This window comes from Herpailurus yagouaroundi, unplaced genomic scaffold, assembly GCF_014898765.1.
Source record: "Herpailurus yagouaroundi ecotype Mexico unplaced genomic scaffold, PumYag 403, whole genome shotgun sequence".
Classification (NCBI taxonomy): Eukaryota; Metazoa; Chordata; class Mammalia; order Carnivora; family Felidae; genus Herpailurus; species Herpailurus yagouaroundi.
This window is the reverse complement of record NW_024412620.1, coordinates 2395894-2417006: the sequence shown is the minus strand read 5'-3', so window position 1 is coordinate 2417006 and position 21113 is coordinate 2395894. Positions and strand designations below refer to the sequence as shown.

Here is a 21113-nt window from a genome sequence, read left to right as displayed (position 1 = left end):
GAAGACCATAGGGAAAAGGGAAAAAAATAGTTTCAAACAGAGAGGGAAGCAAACCCATAAGAGATTCTTAAATACAGAGAACAAACTGAGGGTTGATGGGGGGGATGGGGGAGAGGGGAAAATGGGTCATGGGCATCGAGGAGAGAGCCCTTGTTGGGATGAGCACTGGGTGTTGTATGTAAACGATGAACCACGGGAATCTACCCCCCCCCCCCGAAACAAGAGCACGCCATATACAATGTATGTTAGCTAAGTTGACAATAAATTATATTTTTAAAAAATGTACAACCAACACCACAATTCCATAGGTGCTTTTCCATAAAATCACAGTTCAATTTCAACCAGTACAATTTTAAGTGTTTTCTTAAAAAAAGAAAAAAAAATCAAAAAGCATTGGCACATGTGGTTAACAGCTACCATACTGGACAGTGAAGAGCAGGCTGCAGGCTGGGTAAACTAGAAACAGTGGGTAAAAAATAATCAGAAGAAAGTAGGCAGGTTCTCTGTCTTTCAGAAGTCTCAGAACTAGTGGAGAGGGCACGAGACTTCTGATGAAATAGAAGCTTAAAATATTTTATTCAGTTATTTAGGAAAGAGTGGCCATAAAATGTTGAAAGGCAACACATACATTGTATGAACTTAAAGTTGCAAAGTAGATTTCTGTGCTCTGAGAAAAGATTGGAAGGATATATTTCACAGCGTTACCTTTAGATGGTGTGGTTATAAATACTATCCATTTTTTTTCTTTATGCTTAAAATGCCCTTCTCAGATTTTCTCTATGAGCATGGAAAAGTTTTTATTTTTGCTTTTGTTTTAAATCCAATTGGTTATTTATCCGGGTAATACTTTGTAGTGTTAATGACACCCACCCCTCCCAAATTTCCCCATTTCCTTCCCATTCAATTGATCAGGTAACTGACTAACCAAGCTACTTTGCTTCTGGGAAACTATGTGGTCAGCAGGAAGGCAGAAGTTATCTACAAGATTTCCGGTGTTCTGTTTGAGTGTGTAAAGGTTTGCAAAATTTTTAAAAGAAACTAGGGGTTGGGAAGAAACAGAAGGAGGACTGAGCTGAAACTTGCCCCTCAGAAAGCAGAGTGACTTCTGGGGATTGAGAGAGGGGTCCGTGAATTTGAGAGGATGAGGGATCAGAATGAGCTTTCTGGTAGTGCTAGGGTCTTGCATGATTTGTCAGGGAAATGACTGCATTGCTGACCCTGGGGTTCTCTGCATAATAAGAACGTCTCATGTCTCAAAGATAGTGTGAAAACAACAGAAAGCTGCCATCCCTGAATCTGTTAGACGATGGGAAAGATCATTTCATGATCACCTGTGTGGGCCAAAGGGCTCAGCCCCTAATACCCTGTCCGCTGGAGTTTGATACAGTGGTGGGGGGGGGGGTACGGAAGGCACAGGAAGGAGTGAAGAGGAATTTTCCGCCAGCTGGGAAAAAAGAATTTCATGAAATTAATGAAATTGATTATTAAATTGTCTTAAGAGGTTTAAAAAAAGAACGTGGAGAAAATGGAACCCTAATGCATTACTGATAAAATGTAAAATGGTGCAGCCGCCATGGAAAACAGTTTGACAGTTCCTCAAAAAGTTAGACATGGAATTAGCATATGATCCAGCAATTCCATTTTTTGGTATGTACCCAAAGGAATTGAAAGCAAGGACTCCAACAGATACTTGTACACCCATGTTCGTTTCAGCATTATTCACAAAAGCCCAAATGAGGAAACAACCGAAAGGTCCATCAACAGAAAACGAATTTTTAGGAAGTGATATATACATACAATAGCCTAGAATTCAGCCTTAAAATGGAATGGAATTCTGATTCATGCCACAACGTGGATGACCCTAGAAGACATTATGCTAAGTGTAATAAGCCAGACACAAAAGGACAAATGCTGTGTGATCCCACTTATATGAGGTACCTAAAATAGGCAACTTTATAGAGACAAAGTAGAACAGAGGTCACCAAGGGCTGGGGGGGGGGGGTGGATAGGAAGTTATTGTTTAATGAGGACAGCATTTCAGTTTGGGATGATGAAAAAGTTCTGGAGACGGGTAGTGGTGAAGGTTGCCCCAAATGGTGAAGATACTTAATGCTGCTGGATTGTATACTTAGATGTGACTAAAATGGTAAATTTTATGCTATGCGTATTTTACCACAATACAAAGAATACTTAAAAAAAGCATTTAATTTGTGGTTTTCTGTTCTTAAGTTTTATTAAGTGGGTTCAGAAGAGCCTTTAGAGTTAACTTAGCTTCTGCGGTGAAGCAATGAATAGCCTTTTGGGTTTCTACCTGATGCCTCATGTGTTGAGGTCTTTCTACCTTTGCCAGTGGGAAACAAATTGTTCCTAGGCTTGCTGGGCTTCAAGAATTTTCTGCCTTTGTCCACCTGGTGCTTGTTTCTCTGGCTTCAGGAGAATTCTCATATGTGTGTAGCTAGTACTTCACCAAATACTTGAGCGTATCCCTCTGTTGCTTTCTGTGCGGCTCGTCTTCTCTGTGATACTCAGCCCTGCAATTCGAGTCCCCTTGCACCCACCAAACTCCAGCATCTGCCTGTCAGCTCGGTGAGACTGTTGGCTCCTGGTGCTACGGCTTGGTGACCGTCTCCAGGTACCCAGCTGTTCCTGCGGTGCAGCTCACCTTTTCTGTGTCCCTCCTCACAAGGATCACAGGCCAGTGCTCTGTCTGGTACAGGGTCTCACGCTGGTGACCCCTTGGCAGATTCCTGGAGCTCCTTCTGCATGTGGCTGTCTTCTGTCTGGCACTCTGCCTGGCGACTCCTGCCACTCCAGACTCCCTGAACACCGATCTCCGTCTCTTCAAGTCTCTGAGCCCACTGTGTACCGCTTGGATTTTCCCTTTTCCTGTTGTGACCTAAAATATGTGCCCATGTAGAAGCCAGAGCAATTGTTTCTCTTTCTCTCGGGCCGTTCTTTAATGCCTGAAAATCGCAGTCTGTATTTTATCCAGTTTACTTGTTTACGGTATCGGGGCAAGTCTGGTACTGGGTACGGAAGTGTGAATGACTGTATCTTGTTAAGCTTTAGAATTTCTGTTTTGTCCTTTTTTAAAATTTTCTGTTCCTTTTCATTATGTTTTGTTCTTCCATGGTGGTTTCCACTCTTTACTTCTCTTTGAACATTGTAAAGATCCTTTATTTAAGGCATGTTTTATATTTTTCTATTATCTGTATTTCTCTGGGCGTGATTTACCTAATTCACTGTACTCTCTCTTCCCCAGTCCTTGGTCTCCTCTCATGGGACACACATTTTCACTGGGAACTCTTCTTCAGCGGGAGCTATTTCTACAGGAATCAAGTGTCCTGATTTGCGAAGGATCCTCTGCGGGGCAGAAGCACACTTGACTCTCTCCGCCAAGGCCCCAAAGGTTTTCGTTTTTATAAGAATTTACAAACTGGGGTTTTCCACATAGACAGGATAATGCAAATTCATATACCACACCAAGCAAGGTTCAGATGCAGGCTTCTGACTTCTTTTGTCTCCACCCTCTTACTGCTTCACTGGCTTAGTTAGCAGGCTATTCTAGTTTCCATTTCATGGACTGGCTCTCAGATTTACGAAAGGGCCCATTTCTACGTGGCAATGTTGCCTGGGACTCCAGACTCAAGTCTACAGCTTCGTATGTGTTAAAACCATGGTTCCCATAGGGATTTACTCCATTCTGGCTCCTCCACAGGTCACTGGGTTTAGCTCTTGCTCACCGCATTGATTTTGAATATTCTATTTGTTTCTTCTATCTGGGGATTTCCTAGTCTCGATTTCAAGCTCAGCTGTCTGTTTAAAAAATGAAATGTGAGTTTATTGTATCCAGTTTTTTCAATGTTTTATTTCTTTTTCTTTTAAATTTTTTAACGTTTACTTATTTTTGAGAGGCAGAATATGAGCAGGGGCAGGGGAGCGGCAGAGAGAGAGGGGGAGACACAGAACTCAAAGTGGGCTCCAGGCTCTGTGCTGTGAGCGCACAGCCTGACGCGGGGCTTGAATTCACAAACCCTGAGATCATGACCTGGGCCAAAGTTGGATGCTTAATCCACTGAGCCACCCAGATGCCCCTATGTTTTATTTATTTTTGACAGAGAGAGAGCAGGGGCGGGGCAGAGAAGGAGAGGGGGACAGAGGATCTGAAGTGGGCTCTGTGCTGATGGCAGTGAGCCGATGGGGGCTCGAACTTCCAAACCGTGAGATCGTGACCTAAGCCAAAGTTGGACGCTTAACCAACTGAGCTACCCAGGCACCCCTGTATCCAGTTTTTCTAAGCCTTTGCTTGGGATGGGAAGCTTCAAAAGTCAGTCTTGTTTACCATCCTGCCTTGAAGAATGTGTAGTCTTAAGAGCTCCATCGCACTGCCTCTCAAGTCAGATATTTTCTAGAATCATACTCTTTCACTTTTTATTGTTTGTATGTATGTATGTATTTGCATCCAAGTTAGTTAGCTGATAGTGCAATAATGGTTTCAGGAGAAGATTCCAGTGATTCATCCGATATATATAAAACACCCAGTGCTCATCCCAACAAGTGTCTTCCTTAGTGCCCTTTACTCATTTAGCCCATCCCCCACCCACAACCCCTCCAGCAACTCTCAGTTTGTTCTCCGTATTTAAGAGTCTCTTATATTTTGTTCCCCTCCTTGTTTTTATGTTATTTTTGCTTCTCTTCCCTTATGTTCATCTGTTTTGTTTCTTAAAGTCCTCATATGAATGAAATCATATATTTGTCTTTCTCTGACTAATTTCACTGAGCATAATACCCTGTAGTTCCATCCATGTAGCTGCAAATGGCAAGATTTCATTCTTTTTGATTGCCGAGTAATACTCCGTTGTGTATATATACCACATCTTCTTTATCCATTCATCCATCGATGGACATTTGGCTCTTTCCATACTTTGACTATTGTCTATACTGCTGCTATAAGCTTTGGGGTGCATGCGCCCCTTTGAAACAGCACACCTGTATCCTTTGGATAAATGCCTAGTAGAGCGATTGTTGGGTTGTATGGTATTTCTATTTGCATCTTGAAGTCCGGGATTGTGATGCCTCCAGCTTTGATTTTCTTTTTCAGGATTGCTTTGGCTATTTGGGGTCTTTTCTGGTATTGTACCAATTTTAGGATTCTTTGTTCTAGCTCCTTGAAGAATGCTGATGTTATTTTGATAGGGATTGCATTGAATATGTAGATTTCCTTGGGTAGTATTGACATTTTAACAGCATTTGTTCATAAAATCCATGAGCATGGAATACTTTTTTCATTTTTTTGTGTCCTCTTCCATTTCTTTCATAAGCTTTCTATAATTTTCAGTGCATAGATTTTTCACCTCTTTGGTTAGTTTTCTTCATGGTATTTTATGGGCTTTGGTGCAATTGTAAATGGGATTGATTCTTGATTTCTCTTTCTGTTGCTTATTGGTGTATAGAAATGCAACTGATCTCTGTGCATCGATTTTATACCCTCAGACTTTGCTGAATTCATGCATCAGTTCTAGCAGTTTTTTTGGTGCAATCTTTTGGGTTTTCCATAAAGAGTATCATGTTGTCTGTGAAGAGTGAAAGTTTGACTTCCTCCTTGCTGATTTTGATGCCTTTTATTCCTTTGTGTTGTCTGATTGCTGAGGCTAAGACTTCCAATACTATGTTGAATAATAATGGTGAGAGTGGACATCCCTGTCGAGTTCCTGACCTTAGGGGGAAAGCTCTTAGTTTTTACCCATTGAGGATGATATTAGTGGTGGGTCTTTCATATATGGCTTTTATGACCTTGAGGTATGATCCTTCTATCCCCACTTTCTTGAGGGTTTTTATCAAGAAGGGATACTGTATTTTGTCAAACATTTTCTCTGCATCTATTGAGAGGATCTTGTGGTTCCAGTCCTTTATTTTATTAATGTGATGTATCACATTGATTGTTTTGCAGATATTGAACCAACCCTGCATCCCAGATATAAATCCCACTTGGTCGTGGTGAGTAATTCTTTTAATGTATTGTTGGGTCCAGTTGGCTAGTATCTTGTTGAGGATTTTTGCACCCATGTTCATCAGAGAAATTGGTCTGTAGTTCTCCTTTTTAGTAGGGTCTTTGTCTGGTTTTGGAATCAAGGTAATACTGGCTTCATGGAATGAGTTTGGAAGTTTTCCTTCCATTTCTCTTTTTTGCAACAGCTTCAAAAGAATGGGTGTTAAGTCTTCTTTAAGTGTTTGGTACAATTCTCCTGGAAAGCCATCCGGCCCTGGACTTTTGTTTTTGGGGAGATTTTTTATTCCTAATAAAATTTCTTTACTGGTTATTGGTCTGTTCAAATTTTCTATTTCTCCTTGTTTCAGTTTTGATCGTTTGTATGTTTCTAGAAATTTGTCCATTTCTTCCAGATTGCCCAATTTATTGGCATGTAATTGCTCATAATATTCTCTTATTATTGTTTATATTTCAGCGGTGTTGGTTGTGATCTTCCCTCTTTCATTCTTGATTTTATTTATTTGGGTCTTTTCCTTTTCATTTTTGATCAAACTGGCTAGCGGTTTATCAATTTATTATTTCTTTCAAAGAACCAGCTCCTGGTTTCACTGATCTGTTCTACTGTTTGTTTTGTTTTGTTTTGTTTTTGCTTTTTTGTGGGTTGTTTTTTTGTTTCAATAGTATTAATTTCTGCTCTAATCTTTATTATTTCCTATCTTCTGCTGCTTTGGGGTTTTATTTGCTTTCTTTTTCCAGCTCCTTGAGGCATAAGGTTAGGTGGTGTATCTGAGACCTTTCTCCCTTCTTGAGGAAGGCCTGGATTGTTATATACTTCCGTCTTATGACTGTCTTTGCTGCGTCCAAGAGGTTTTGGGCTGTGGTGTTGACATTTTTATTGGCTTCCATGTACTTTTTAATTTCCTTTTTAACTTCTTGGTTAGCCCATTCATTCTTCAGTAGGATGCTCCTTAGTGTCCAAGTATTTGTTGTTTTTCCAAACTTTTTCTTGTGGTTGATTTTGAGTTTCATAGCATTGTAGCCTGTAAATATGTACGGTACGATCTCAATCATTTTGTACTTGTTGAGGGGCTGATTTGTATCCCAGTATGTGATCTATTCCGGAGAATGTTCCATGTGCACTTGAGAAGAATGTGTATTCTGCTGCTTTAGGATTAAGTGTTTTAAATATATCTGTTAGGTCCATCCTATCCAGTGTGTCATTCAAAGCCATTGTTTCCTTGTTGATTTTCTGCTTAGATGATCTGTCCATTGTTGTAAGTGGGGTATTGAAGTCCCCTACTATTATGGTATTATTTTTAATTAGTTTCTTTACGTTTGTGATTAATTGATTTATACATTTGGGTGCTTTCAGGTTTGGAGCATAAATATTTACAATTGTTAGATCTTCTTGGTGGACAGACCCCTTAAGTATGATATAATCCCCTTTTTCATCTCTGTTGCAGTCTTTATTTTAAAATCTGATTGTCTGATATAAGTATGGCTACTCCAGCTTTCTTTTGGTGGCCATTACCATGATAGATGGTTCTCCATCCCCTTACTTTCAATCTGAAGGTATTTTTAGGTCTAAAATAGGTCTCTTGTAAACAGCATATAGATGGATCTTGTTTTCTTATCCATTCTGTTACCCTATGTCTTTTGAATGGAGCATTTACTCCACTGACATTTAGAGTTAGTACTGAAAGATATGAATTTACTGCTATTGTGTTGCTTGTAGAGTTGAAGTTTCTGGTGGTGTTCTCTGGTTCTTTCTAGCCTTTTTTTGGTTTTGTTTGTTTGTTTGTTTGTTTGTTTTGTTTTGGGGTTTTTTTGTCTTTTCTCTCCTTAGAGAGCCCCCCTTAAAATTTCTTGCAAGACTGGCTTAGTGTTCACGAACTCCTTCAGTTTTTGTCTGGGAAACTTTTTATCTCTCCTATTTTGAATGACAGCCTTGCTGGATAAAGAATTCTTGGCTGCATATTTTTCCAATCCAGCACATCGAATATATTGTGCCACTCCTTTCTGGCCTGCCAAGTTTCTGTGGATAGGTCTGCTGTGAACTTGATCTGTCTGCCCTTGTAGATTAAGGACCTTTTCTCTCTTGCTGCTTTCATGATTCTTTCCTTGTCTGAGGATTTTGTGAATTTGACTATGATATGCCTTGTTGATGGTTGGTTTTTGTTTAATCTAATGGGAGTTCTCTGTGCTTCCTGGATTTTGAGGTCTGTGTCTTTCCACAGGTTAGGAAAATTTTCTGCTATGATTTGCTCACATAAACCTTCTACCCCTTTTTCCCTCTCTTCATTTTCTGGGACCCTTATGATTCGGATGTTATTCCTTTTTAATGAGTCACTGAGTTCTCTAATTATTATATTGTGCTCTTTCACCTTAGTTTCCCTCTTTTTTTTCTCCTTCATTATTCTCCATAAGTTTGTTCTCTATATCACTCATTCACTGCTCTGCTTCCTCCATCCTTGCACTGTGTCAGCCATTCGAGATTGCATCTGTTATAGCATTTTAAATTTCATCCTGACTAGATTTTACATCTCTTATCTCTTCAGAAAGGGAGTCTATGCTTTTTTTCAACCCCCAACTAGTATTATTATCATGGTTCTAAATTCTCGTTCAGACATCTTGCTTGTATCTGTGTTGATTAAGTCCCTGGCTGTCCTTTCTTCCTGTTGTTTCTTTTAGGGTGAATTCCTGTTTCATCATTTTGAAGGAAGACAAAGAATTAAATGATAAATAAATAATAAATAAATAAATAAATAAATAAAAATTTAAAACAACACACAAAAAAATCAAATAAAGGATGCCAGATCCTAGGTGTATTTTGTTCTGGTTGTTGACAAAAGCTTGACAGAATGCAGAAAAGAGGAAAAGAAAAAAGAATAAAAAGGAAAAAAAAAAGGAAAACCTTTGAAAATTAAAAAAAATGAATACAATACAATAAAATGAAGGAAGTAAAATAGAATTAAAAAAATTTTTTTAAAGTAAAAAATATAGTGGAAAAAATTAAATAAAAACGTTTTTATAAAATTGGAAAATAAAAACAAAATTTTCTCTGTATTCAAGAATAAGGAAAGAAAAGAAAAAGAAAAAAATTGAATAGGTGGACCAGCTAACAGAATGAAATACGATTGAAATTACATCCAGTTTCCCCTAGAAGTCAAATTATGAGGCACTTTATAGTCTGTAACTAAGCAGGCAGAGACTTGTAGTGTTCCTCTAGAGCACCGTTGCCCCAGTTGAATGGGGCTTGGTGTAATGGCCCCATTCTCCACTAGATGACACTGCTTAGTTTACTGATGTGGATCACTATGACACATGTATGCGCATGCGCAGGAGAGGTGAAAATGGTGTTACCCAGCTACTCAGTCTCTAGTATCAGAACTCTGTGCTCTCGCCCACCAGCAGTCAAGCCACCTCCCCTTTGTCTCTGGCTTCCATCCACTCCATGCTTCTACACTGTCTGTGACCAAGCCATCAGCCTGCCAGGTGGCATCTCCCTCCCGAGTTTTATCTCAGATGGGACTGTCTTTCCCAACTCCTTACTTCTGAGGCCTCGTGGCTTTGACATGCTCAGACCCTCTGGGGGAGGGTCTCATCCAGCAATGGCTGGATGCCCGCGCCTCCCCTGGGAACATTCACACAACTGGGCTGCTGCAGATGCCCAGAGACTGCGGCTGGGTGCCAGCTCACCCCGTAAAAAATTCACACAATGGTGTAGCAGCAGCATCTCAAGAATTGTGGTAAATCACAACACACATCTGGCACCAGGCTTCATCCTTAATGTCCTTGTTCCAACACCAGTGAACGTGGTTGTTCTCCAGGTTCTGCTGGGACTTTTGCCTGTAGGGATGCCACACAGCCTCTACCAAATGTCCTCCCAGCAGGGGAACTGTGTCTCCCCATGTGGCCCGAGGACCCCTCAGACCTCACGGGATTCGCCCTCCCCACCAGAGCTCCACCTAGTATCAAGCTGCAGAGTTTCAGACTCTGTGCTCCCCGGTTTATAGAGTCTTAATGGTATTTAAACCCTCTCTTTTCTCCTTTCTCCCTTTCTTGTTCAATCCATTGTGGGTGTTTCCACTCTTTCTCTTTCTCTCCAGTTGCTTTCATGGGGGGTGCTTTTCCTGTACCCTCCCCCCTCTCTCCAACCTCTTTCTACAAGCAAAAACAGCTCCCTACCCTCTGTGGCTGCTCTCTCCCCCAGTTCACCTCTCCATGCCACCTACCTGCTGAGTTCTGTGGTTGAAGTTGTGCAGATTGTTGTGTTAATCCTCAGCTCAGTTTTCTAGGTGTGCAAGATGGCTTGGTGTTGATCTGGCTGCATTTCAGGGATGAGAGAGGCAAAAAAAAACCTTCCATGCTGCTCGGCCATCTCAGTCCCTCCCCCTATACTGAAATGCCTTTCTAATTTTGATCCTCTTTAACTTTTAATGAATGTACTTTTTATCCCATGCTTCATTCCAAAGACAATTTAGATGCTAGTGGTGAGTTCATTGTTTGATTATAAAATACGTATGTAGCACAGAGTGTGTTATTTTAGTTTCTATACTCCCGGACTCCTGATACAGCACCAGCCTAACACATCGCTGAGTAAGTATCTGTTGAAAAGAGCAGAAGGAAAAGTTCTGAAACTTTATTAAGAACTTGTATTCGTTAAGTTCAACTTCTCTAAAATGAAACTTAAGACAAAATTTCATCTTTTTTATTTGACTGAAGGTAACTGTTGAATGTTGAAGTAGGTAGACAACCCCTCAACCAGTAGCTATCTTTTATTTTCTTTATTAATCTGATAAGAAAATACAGCATTAGAAAAAAGCTCAATAAAAATATAATTCTTCAAAGATGCAATGCTTCAATTAGCTAAAGCAGGAAGTGACAAAATGGATCCAATCCTTTTATTTTTTATTTGTTTTTATTTTTTATTATTTATTTTTTAAATATTTATTTTTGAGAGAGAGAGAGAGAGCATGAGCAGGGGAGAGGCAGGGAGAGAGGGGGAGACACAGAATCCGAAGCAGGCTCCAGGCTCTGAGCTGTCAGTGCAGAGCTCGACGCGGGGCTCAAACTCACAATCTGTGATCGTGATCTGAACCCAAGTCGGACACTTAACCAACTGAGCCACCCAGGTGCCCCGGATTCAACCCTTTTAAATTTTGTTGGTTGTTGTTAAATAATTTAGCTATATGAAGATGCAGAGAGAATGCCTAATAAATGTCTAGCAAACAGTGTAAGAAACAAAGCCTTCCCAATGGGGGCAGGGAGTCTGGAAGGAGTGAGTGGTGGCACTTTGTCTCTTGGGAGTCTGTTACTCAACCACCCAGGGACAGCCTTGGGATCTGGAGCCATAGCAGAGTGAGATGTGGGTGAAAGGGCTCCTTCTGCCAGGAAGATGCTCTGAAACCCCCTTACACTTGCTGCTTATGGCTCCACAAGGGGCGGTGCTTCCTGGACAGATGTATGGAGTGGGGACTAGAAGAGCCTCCGGTTGACCTCCCAGCCAAGGACTTTAGGAGTAGTTGGAGGCACCCCATTCCTCCTCAGTTTTAGAAAATCCCCAAGAGACCCTTAGTTAGGGATTTACACAACTGGATTGCCCCAGACTTCCCGAAGGAGGAGGAACTTCTTGTTGCTTTTGCAAAGAAATGAATCATTTGGAAAACTTGGGACTCTAGATATTCCCTCAGAAGACTTTTCTAAGGAGAGGCGGGCACAGAGAGAATGGGGGCATGACACTAATGTGAAAAACCCGAGAAGCACAGCCGGGGAATCATTTATTTGCTTGCCTGCTTCCTACATCAGGATCTTAGGAAAGCCTCTCTCCAAAAGGATCCAAGATCCCTGGAAGGGCAGCAGCGAGGGGTGAGGACAGGTTTTAGGAACAAAGCGGGCTCAGCGCTGAGCAGAACAGACTTAACAGATCTTATTGCCAAACTGAGGACAGTGTTCCATCCCAAGGGCAACCCCTCCTTCAGAGAGGGCTTCTAGAGGAAATCATAAAGAAAAAACTCAAGCTGTATGTTGAAAAAGCTAAAAGTACCCAAACATCTGTGAGTATCAGGACATCTTAAAATTTAAAGTTTACTGAGAAAGAAGGTGAGCACATGTGTGGCTCAGTCGGTTAAGTGTTTGGCTCTTGGTTTCAGCTCAGGTCATGATACCACTGTTTGTGAGATCAAGAGTCAGGTTCTGCGCTGACAATGCAGAGCCTGCCTGGGATTCTCTCTCCTCCTCTCTCTCTCTCTCTCTCTGAAAATAAATAAATAAGCTATTTTTTATGTGAAAAAAAAAAAAAAGAACGAAGGAAACCAGCAATGATAATGGTTATTCTCCAGATGCAGGTAGAGATGTCCCTGGAGTTGAGTCTATCCTTTTGGCACTTGTAAGGCAAAAAATTAACTCTGCTGACAGAATGTTAAACTAAAGGAAAGGAGGGATCCTTTCTCAGAAGAACTTACATCAACTTGTTTCAGTTATTTTTACAGCAGGTTCTTCTGCAGAGATTGCCCAGAGAATTGAGTCATTCTAGTACCAGGGACTTTTGAACGAAAGGCTAGGGATTAATTTCCAGCTCTTGATTAGACTGTAGAGTCAGTCTACCAGTTCTAGAAGAAACCTTTGCTATTCTTCAGTTTAACTCGCTTAATTTGCAGGAAAGGGCCTTAAGGTCCTGAAAGATGGATGATCATACAAGTCAGTGACAGCTGGCCTTGCCATCTTATTTCCTGACACCAAAACTGTTTTTTTTTGTTTTGTTTTTTTTTTTTTTTTTTTTTTTTTCAGAACAACCCAAAAGCTCTGCTGGGCTGGAGAATATGCTCAGAGTTGGCTCACCTGTGAAAGACAGTTAAGGTAATTGACTTAGGTAATTGACTAAGGTAATTGACTAAGGTATTGACTTCCGGTTGGGAAGTGACTTGTTCGGACATAATGGAACCTGTCCAGAGGCAGGAAAATAGATATGGACCAGTTTCTACTTACTTATTCCCCGTGATAAGAAGGAAGAAAGTTCAAGTTTCCACACTCCCTTTCAGGCCTCCTATTTATTCTAAAGTAAGAGTCTGTGAGTAATTTTGAGTGAGTTGGTTGAATTATGAGAAGCACGAGGAATTCTAGTCGCTCTCTGTGTTCAGTACCGTCTGAGAGGGAAGACCGAGCTTGAGATGAGATCTTTGGGTTTTGCTTCTCATTATGGTTTAAAGGAGGGCATGAGGTGGGGGGGGGGGTGCGTGGCAGAAGTTAAGAGAAAATGAGGTTACAATTCAGTTACTCTTCCACGGAGAGTATATGTTCTGAATATGCTTTCTTTTACAAATCTGTATGGCAGGTTCCTAAGTACAGTGGGCCTTCAGATGGGCTTGGGGCTACTTGTTCAGATGTTGGAGAACCTTGACGGGATCACGGAAGGTGTGACCCAGCTTTGTCTCTCTTCCTTTCCCGTTGTCTCACTGTTTTACCCAGGCCACAACTGCTTTGATGGGAACAGAATGAAACAGGAAAGGGAAGCATAGGAACAGGAGAAATAAGAACTTTTAAAGAGAAAGAACCCGAGCTGGTCTTCACAGCTACCCTCCAGCCCCACGTGCACAACTCCATACAGCTGGCGCCTTAGAAATACAACCAACAAATCTATACGCTCAGCCTGTTTCTTTCTCTCTTTTTGCCATTATAACCAAATGTTTGTTGGACTATGTAGCATCTCCTTGTCGCTCTTCTAATCCATGGCAGAAATCTTAACTTGACAGTAATTCACTCCCATGGTGTTTTAAGAAGAAGGTGTAGAAAAAGTGTGGGGAGGTAGAATAATATATATTTGTACAGATTGTATGTATATAAAGCCTCCCAGATTTCTGGATATTTTTCATTTTGATGGGCAGTTCAATTCAGCCTGATGTATATACTTTTCTTTTATTTAAAAAAATGTTTTTTAACATTTATTTATTTTTGAGACAGAGAAAGACAGAGCATGAACGGGGGAGGGTCAGAGAGAGGGAGACACAGAATCCAAAGCAGGCTCCAGGCTCTGAGCTGTCAGCACACAGCCTGACGCAGGGCTCGAACTCACAGACAGTGAGATCATGACCTGAGCCCAAGTCAGACGCTTAACCGACTGAGCCACCCAGGTGCCCCTGATGTATATAGTTTCATGAAGTATTCTTCTCTTATCTCCCCATTACTTCCTCACATTCAGAAACCTCATTGTTCTCTTTATTATGTAATTTTATAATGACATATTCCTATCGGACTTAAGCCTTTGTGCAAATATTAGCTCCCTTCATTATCATAATTGCAAGTGAGGGGAGGTCTTATAAAAAGCACTGAATTTGGAATCAGGAAATCTATGGTACATTTCCACCTCTGACATTTGTTTACTGAGTTTGGATAAACTATAAGATCTTTTGACGCCACATTTCCTTCATCATAAGACAAAGACATTAAACACCTTTCCTATCTTCCTGACAAAGTTGTGGGAGGTGTTGGGTGAGATCCTGGGCATCAATGCAGGAAGGATTGGAGATACAGATAAAGAAATGAAGGCTCAGAAAGATTCACTTAGTAAATGAAGGAGAGTCATTACAAAGGTATCTACATTTTATACTGAAAGCTTTTTATTTTTAAGAAAGTCTGAGAGCTATATGTAAGTGTGAATAACCTCAGCTCTACAATTTAGGTTGAGACCGACCTGAGAATATGTTTTTATATTAGAATTTTAGACTTTATAGAAAAGGATCTTGTTACCATTTTAAAACTTGATGCTACTAATTCAAATAAAGTAAAATTTAAATAAAGTTGTCACACAGTAGAAAATATTATTTCCTCCCTGATGACACGTACACAGTAACAGTCGCAGTAATTCCTCTGTATGCGGCACTTCTGATCTTTCATGGTGGGACGATGGCCTTACTTATTGTGCAAATATTTGAAATACATTTCTACCACTAGAGGGAGACAGAACCATAAGAGATCAAAGTTCACTTGCCTGTTTAAAAGAATGAAAAACCCCTCATCCTCTAATAATTGCTTATAGAAAGGGACATATACATTGGTTAATACAATGTGATAATTTTCTTTGATATTTTAATATGCTGGTTTAAATTTTTAATACGTAATTAATACTAAAGCTTGACACATGTAAAGGTTCCAGGTAATTTCCAGATGCCATATTACTACCTCAAATCTCTGGGACTGAATCACAGAAGATGGTCAGTTGTGTTTAGAACCTAGTTTTCTCTTTAACATTGGTAAACAGGCTAATAAAAGCTATTATATAGAGCTACTTTCTGTCTTGGAATTTAAAAAAAAATTTTTTTTTTTTTTTTTTTCAGAATAAGCCTCTATGGATGCATGTGCTCCATCAATTCTGCCTAAAATTCTGTTATTGTCGTACTATATATTCAAGACAATTTTCAAACCAGAAACAACTTCCTTTATTATTTCTCTAGTTATTGTCTACAATGAAAGTATTTTTAAGTACATTACTATGTGCTTATACGTATATATATGTTTTTTTGTTTTTTTAAAGTTTTATTTATTTATTTATTTATTTACTTACTTATTTTAAGAGAAAGAGAGAGAGGTTGAAAGGGAGAACATGAGCAAGGGAGAGGCAGAGATGGAGGGAGAGAGAATCCAAAGCAGGCTCCAGGCTTTGAACTGTCAGCACAGAGCCTAACCCAGGGCTCAAACTCCTGAACCATGAGATCATGACCTGAGCTGAATTCAAGAGCCCAATGCTTAACCAACTGAGCCACCCAGGCACTCCTGTGTATGTATGATTTTATAATTTAATATATATATATATATATCTTTTTATAGGACATAGATCATAAAAGTAAGATTTCTAGGTTAAATATTAAATGTATTTAAATGTGATCATATACTGCCAGATTACTATCTAATTGTTGAAACTGACACTTCTGTCACTGATGTATAAGTTCGCTTTACCAAAATCTTTTTAACTCTGAATGCTTCAAATTTTGCCAGGCTGATTAGTGCAAATCAACTTATAGTTTTTATTTGCACATCTTTGAACATGTGTGAGATTGAATTTCTTTTCATATTGCTATTGGCTATAAGGAACTTTTCCTCTGTAATTACCTACTTGTTGGCTTACCCAATTTCTTGTTTGAGTGCTTGCCTTTTTAGTTATAGAGTTAGTTTTATGTTAGATATTAATTTTTTATCTATTATATTGGTTGCGAATATATTCTCTCTAGCGTACATTTATAGAGACTTTGCCATATGTAATTTCAAAGCTAATCAAATATTTTTCTTTAGAATTTTTGGTTTTCTAGTATTGTTCAAGTTTATTCAATTGTTATTCTCAATTCTTATCAGATATATGTATGCTTTCACAAAAAAACAATAAAATGATATATGCATATTTAAATGGTAGATATTTCTTCTACCTGGATTTTACTTATGTAAATGATGTATGCAGTTATCTTTTTTTTCTTCCAGAACAATATGCATTTATGCTGGCCTCATTTTTATAAAATACACCTAGTCTTGGGTGCCTGGGTGGCTCAGTCGGTTGAGCGACTGACTTCGCCTCAGGTCATGATCTCACGGTTCGTGGGTTCGAGCCCCGCGTGGGGCTCTGTGCTGACACTTTAGAGCCTGGAGCCTGCTTCGAATTCTGTGTCTCCCTCTCTCTCTGCCCCTCCCCCACTTTTGCACTGTCTCTCTCTGTCTCTCAAAAATGAATAAATGTAAAAAAAAATGTTTTAAATACACCTTTCTTCTTCTACTGAGTTAAGACATCAAATTCATCCTAAATCAAGTTTCCATATGATGTTAGATCTGTTTCTGCATTTAAACATTTCACTATATTGGTCTATCTATTCTGAAATATAGATTAGTACCTTTTTATGATGAATTGAATTTTATACTTTGACAAATCTTGTTTTGAATAATTAAAGAAATAGAGCAATGGTTATTGTGAAAATTACAGTAACTCGCAAAATCAGTGTAATGCACTCCTGATAATGAGAATAAGCAATTTCACATGTTCCTCTTTCTGAGGATAAATCTTGGTGATTCCTAGTTTTCCTGAAACCTAAATACAACACAGGGCTTTTTTAAAAAATAAATTTTCCGTGATGAATAGTTCCATTGTCTTGATTTGAATTTTTTTTTTTCCTTACAGTAAATAACTGTTTTCTCGGAGCAGCATGGCAGACTGTCCCCTATTATAAATTACCTTCACTTAGCAAGACCTTTCTCTCTGAGTGGGACTTTCAGTAGGGGAAAGCCTGTGTCAGCTGCTTGACTGTATGCTCGCCTGATTGGAATGTATTTCTCCCAATCTCTCCTACAAAGAGTCGCAGAACTGCGTTATGTAAAAGTCATCCTATGGTTTGGAACATATTCCCTTAAAGTATGGGCTTTTGATTGGTTGTTTTAATAATATTAGCCCTGGCTGTAATGCTTAAATTCATATATCTGCTTTGCCAAAGATATAAATACTTGTGAGCCTTATTTTTATGGAAGAGCTTTGAAATTTTCTTTTTTCCCATTATTCAAAAGATAAAGTAAAATCCACAGTCTTGCTGGATTCTTTATTCAAACAGAGAGTTAAGAATCCTTGTCTCTTTTGAATGAATAACTGTTTGGGGATTGAATGATTCAGCTAAGGCGGAGTGCATGCTAACAGAGGTAAGATTAATCTCCATCTGGAACGCAGAGGGAAGACTGTCTTCTGCCATCTGTCCCAGCCGCTGGTTATTACTGAGGTTGGATCCACAGGATTCAGACCTTTTTGTTTTGTTTTGTTTTTAATGACATGAGGCTGTCTGCAAGGCTTTCAACTTAAAGATGATTAAACTCTGTTTTTAAGAGTCTCTTATGCTTTGACTCTCTCCCACTCTAACCTCTTAAAAACTGAGAACAGGGGCGCCTGGGTGGCGCAGTCGGTTAAGCGTCCGACTTCAGCCAGGTCACGATCTCGCGGTCCGTGAGTTCGAGCCCCGCTTCGGGCTCTGGGCTGATGGCTCAGAGCCTGGAGCCTGTTTCCGATTCTGTGTCTCCCTCTCTCTCTGCCCCTCCCCCGTTCATGCTCTGTCTCTCTCTGTCCCAAAAATAAATAAAACGTTGAAAAAAAAATTTAAAAACTGAGAACAAACTGAGGGTTGATGGGGGGTGGGAGGGAGGGGAGGGTAGGTGATGGGTATTGAAGAGGGCATCTTTTCGGATGAGCACTCGGTGTTGTATGGAAACCAATTTGACAATAAATTTCATATATTAAAAAAAAGGAAAAAATAAATAAATAAATAAATAAAAATAAAAGTAAAAAAAAAAAAAAAGATGATTAAACTCCTTAATTCCCCATTTCTGGTTTGATACTTCACCTAGTGAACTGGTTAGAACCCTAGTCCGGTTAAGGGCAGGAAACAGGTTGCTTTCTTTGGGCGAGTTGAGTGAGGGTCCAACAGAGGGAGGTTTGTTTCTGTGATGTGAGTAACCCAGCAGTGGAGCAGTGGAGCTCTGGAGCTCTGTGGACACACAGGGTGAATAAATACCATCCCCTGGTGGATAAATTCATTGTATGATGGTCTTGTTCTCTGAAGCTCACTCAGGGCAGTGACAGGCACCTCTGGGTTGAACAGAGGCTCCCCCTGCCCTGGTTCATAGTTCGCTATTTTCTTTTCTTTTCCTTTTCTTTTTCTTTACCTTTTTCTTTTTCTTTTCTTTTCTGGACAAAAAGGATGACCAAAACCTCCATTTTGCCCAAGCATTTGATGAAATTCTGCTACTGAAGATGATCCGTTGTTTCTTCCCTGAATGAAAGCCCATGAATTAAAAGACAGGGAATGGGAAATCCGGGTGAAATTCATAAGTCCTAAAACAGGATCTCCAGCCTTCTAGAAGCACTTTGCTTTCAGAATCCACATATTTCTTGAGAAGTGAAATGGACATGTTGAAGACAACCCTGATATATTCTGAATATAACCCAGGTCCCATGGAGGGAACGTTGATCGAGAAAAGTTTATGTACCTAATTCTTTAATAGAAAGACAGTAATGTTTTTCAAATGCAATGGTATGTTAGTACAAAAAGAACACTAAATGATATATAAATGGGAGTAGAGTCTCTAAGGATCCAAAAAACATAAGAAATCAAGATAATATTCCTAATGTTTTAAATGTGCGATTTCTGAAAGAAAAGCAAAAATAATAAAACAAGCACAAACCTGTCTAGTTTGAAGAAAATGGAGGTAACTGCCTTCTAGTCACTGTGTGCAAAGACAATAATTATTTATATATGATAAAGAAATCATTATTCAGGGGATGACACCTTACAATGTTTTTTCTATTTGAAAATGTTGCCTTCCAAATAAAAATATTGACTTGTTCAAATGTTCTAACATCAGTGGCTAATGATAATAGTATGCTTTGATGAGAGGAGAAATAAAATAAACATTAGCTGTGTAGAAAAATCTAAATTTGGGGCGCCTGGGTGGCGCAGTCAGTTAAGCGTCCGACTTCAGCCAGGTCACGATCTCGCGGTCCGTGAGTTCGAGCCCCGCGTCGGGCTCTGGGCTGATGGCTCAGAGCCTGGAGCCTGTTTCCGATTCTGTGTCTCCCTCTCTCTCTGCCCCTCCCCCGTTCATGCTCTGTCTCTCTCTGTCCCAAAAATAAATAAAAACGTTGAAAAAAAATTTAAAAAAAAAATCTAAATTTTTTTTTTGTTTTGGTTTTTTTGGTTTTTGTTTTTTTTTAATGAAAAAATATTTATTAGCCATTTGAGTATTCTCTTTTTGAAAGACCTGTTCAAAATATTATCCGTGTTTGTATTTGTTTTTTTAGTTGTTATTTCTTTTTTTTAATAGCTACTATTTATTGAGTGCTATGTTCTTTTTTTTTAATTTTATTTTTAATTTTTTTAAAAATTTACATCCAAATTAGTTAGCATATAGTGCAACAGTGATTTCAGGAGATTCCTTAGTGCCCCTTACCCATTTAGCCCATCTCCCTTCCCACAATCCCTCCAGTAACCCTCAGTTTGTTCTCCATATTTATGAGTCTCTTCTGTTTTATCCCCCTCCCTGTTTTTATATTATTTTTGTTTCCCTTCCCTTATGTTCATCTGTTTTGTCTCTTAAAGTCCTCATATGAGTGAAGTCATATGACTTTTGTCTTTCTCTGACTACTTTCACTTAGCACAATACCCTCCAGTTCCATCCACGTAGTTGCAAATGGCAAGATTTCATTTTTTTTGATTGCCGAGTAATACTCCATTGTATATATATACCACATCTTCTCTATCCATTCATCCATTGATGGATATTTGGGCACTTTCCATACTTTGGCTATTGTTGATAGTGCTGCTATAAACACGGGGGTGCATGAGTCCCTTTGAAACAGCACTCCTTTATCCCTTGGATAAATGCCTAGTAGTGCAATTGTTGGGTCGTAGGGTAGTTCTATTTTTAGTTTTTTGAAGAACCTCCATACTGTTTTCCAGAATGGCTGCACCAGCTTGCGTTCCCAGAAAAATCTAAATTAAAAACCATAAGAGACTCTTAAATACAGAGAACCAGCTGAGGATCGATGGGGGGTAGGGGAGAGGGGAAAATGGGTGATGGGCACTGAGGAGGGCACTTGTTGGGATGAGCACTGGGTGTTGTATGTAAGCGATGAACCACGGAATCTACCCCAAAAACCAAGAGCACACTTCACACACTGTATGTTAGCCAATTTGACAATAAATTTTATTTTTAAAAAATTAAAATGTTTTTCTGTCCTGCTATAAATACTTGCTATATTTTAGGAGTTTTGAGTGAGGAAAAGGAAAATCTATGGTTTAAAGGCTTTGGTGTTTCTACCGAAAATAATATATTAATCAGCAATACTCTAATAATTAATAGTCATGAAAGAGAAAAACAAACATGGAAGGCATTAGGCCTAAATTGGCTTTTATAGTAAAAAGACAACATTTAAAAATATAACATACATATAAATAATGCTAAGAATGCACTTTATTTTTACTTATATTTAATTTAATAAACACATAGCATATTGTGCCAGGCAGGCAGTACTCTAAGCACCCTACAAATATTGACGGATTTCATCGTTATAAATACCCTATAAGGTTCCACTATAAGACTTATAGATGAG

General features: G+C 39.3%; 1 long non-coding RNA gene across 1 annotated transcript; it reads left to right on the top strand.

The window, feature by feature from the left end:
• Positions 1-12286: 12286 nt before the first annotated feature.
• LOC121022426 (uncharacterized) lies at positions 12287-13635 on the top strand. Its single transcript, XR_005786938.1, has 2 exons — positions 12287-12847; positions 13457-13635. It is a non-coding gene; the product is annotated as an uncharacterized LOC121022426 (long non-coding RNA).
• The last annotated feature ends 7478 nt before the right edge of the window (positions 13636-21113 follow it).